Source organism: Suricata suricatta, chromosome 5 (assembly GCF_006229205.1).
Source record: "Suricata suricatta isolate VVHF042 chromosome 5, meerkat_22Aug2017_6uvM2_HiC, whole genome shotgun sequence".
NCBI classification, from domain to species: domain Eukaryota; kingdom Metazoa; phylum Chordata; class Mammalia; order Carnivora; family Herpestidae; genus Suricata; species Suricata suricatta.
Genome location: NC_043704.1, coordinates 66,174,244 through 66,176,319, shown reverse-complemented (window position 1 = coordinate 66,176,319; position 2,076 = coordinate 66,174,244). Strand labels below are relative to the sequence as shown.

The following is a 2,076-nucleotide window of genomic DNA, read 5'->3' as shown; positions in this document are numbered from 1 at the left end:
CTAGGAGGTTTTTTCCTACTTTCTCCTCGAGGGTTTTGATGGTTTCCTGTCTCACATTCAGGTCCTTCAGCCATTTTGAGTTAATTTTTGTGTATGGTGTAAGAGAGTGGTCTAGTTTCATTCTTCTGCATGTTACATGTCCTCTAAGCTTTTTTAAAGGAAGAGAAGACTGTACTGTATTTGGTTCAGAACTTTACCAGCAGTAGTCATAATTTCAGAAAAGCATCTCACTGACAATGACATCGTTCTCGGTATTTGAGTTGCCAGCACACCTGTCTCTGCCACATTCACTGTGATCTCAAAGCAATGGACTACTTCATTCTATCTTCTAGTTAGTCATCCCCAAGCATTAATATATTCCAATATATATTAAAATTTTATTACCAAATATTCCTCTTCTAACAGAACTTTTCCTTATTTTTATAGTTAGGATATTATATTTAAAGTATGTGTATAGGTGGTTTATTATCTTTGAATTTCTTTTCATAGTAGTAAATAGGACTTTACAAAACATTCATTTAAAATTAGGTCATTGGCTTTCTGTGCTACCCATGGAGGGCTCTATATGGTATTGTTTTATGTTCCTATCGTAAAGGGAAACTTTCACTGTGTCTGGAGCCCTCAGTGTCCTGCAAATTAAGGAATAGGATGCCTTCAAATTCCTTGCAGCAGGAACCCACTTAGGTGCCACCAACCTTGTGTTGCTGTTCCAAATGGAACAGTACATCTACAAAAGGAAAAGTGATGGTATCTACATTATAAATCTGAAGGGAACCTGGGAGAAGCTTCTGTTGGCAGCTCAAGTCATTGTTGCCATTGAAAACCTGGCTCACGTCAGTATCATATCAGCCAGGAATACTGGCCAGCAAGCTGTGCTGAAGTTTGCTGCTGCTACTGCTGGAGCCACCCCTGCTGCTAGAGCCACTCCTATTGCTGGCTGCTTCACTCCTGGAACCTTCATTATCCAGATCCAGGCAGCCTCTTGGAGCTGAGATTTCTGGTGGTTACTGACCCAAGGGCTGACTACCAGCCTCTCACAAGGGTATCTTATGTTAACCTGCCTACCATTGTTCTGTGTAACACAGACTGTCCTCTGTGCCGTGTAGACATTGCCATACCTTGCAACAACAAGGGAGCTCACTCAGTGGGTCTGGTGTTGATGCTGACCTGGGGAGTTCTGTGCATGTGTGACACCATTTCCCATGAATACTCGTGAAAGGTCATGCCTGATGTCTACTTATGTAGTGACCCTGAAGAAATTGGAAAGGAAGAGCAGGCTGCTGCTAAAAAGGCTGTAACCAATGAGGAATTTCAGGGTGAATGGACTGCTCCAGCTCCTGAGTTTATTACTACTCAACTTGAAATCACAGACTGGTCTGAGGGCATGCAGGTGTCCTCTGTTCCTATTCAGAAGTTCCCTACTGAAGACTGGAGCACTCAGTCTACCACTGAAGACTGGTCTGCAGCTCCCACTGCTCGGGCCACTGGGGCAAGAACAACCAGAGTGGTCTTAAGCTGGTCTCTACAAAGGCAAACAAAATGGAAATAAGGTTGATGGAAAATCAAGTTTCTTTAAAAAAAAAAAAAAACAATTAGCTCAGGGCATCTGAGTGGCTCAGTCAGTTAAGCATCTGACTTCAGCTCAGGTCATGATCTCACAGTTTGTGAGTTTGAGCCTCGCATCAAGCTCTGTGCTGAAAGCTCAGAGTCTGGATCCTGCTTCAGATTCTGTGTCTCCTTCTCTCTCTGCCCCTCCCCTGCCTGCACTCTATCTCTCTCTGGAAAATAAATAAACATTAAAAAAAATTTTTTTAATACCTCATTGGGTCTAATCAGATTAAGAATCCTTGACCTAAGTGGATATTGTGGCACTGTCTATTGAAGGCAAGAAAAGACTGAAGATGAGGTCAGTGCCTTCCCAGGGGAAGACTATGGCTGCCTATCAAGGGGTCTTATGCATAGTATCCCCTTGACCACCTTCCAAACTTTATTGTTTTCCTCATCAGGATCTCAGAAGTTTTCAGAATTCAAGGTCACTTGAATCAGGCAAAACCATGAGGTTACTCAATAGTCAAC

The 2,076-nt window shown here is 42.7% G+C and overlaps 1 pseudogene; it reads left to right on the top strand.

Moving 5' to 3' along the window:
* The window catches only part of LOC115291162, a 6,667-nt pseudogene extending 5,111 nt beyond the window's left edge, over positions 1 to 1,556 (top strand).
* The last annotated feature ends 520 nt before the right edge of the window (positions 1,557 to 2,076 follow it).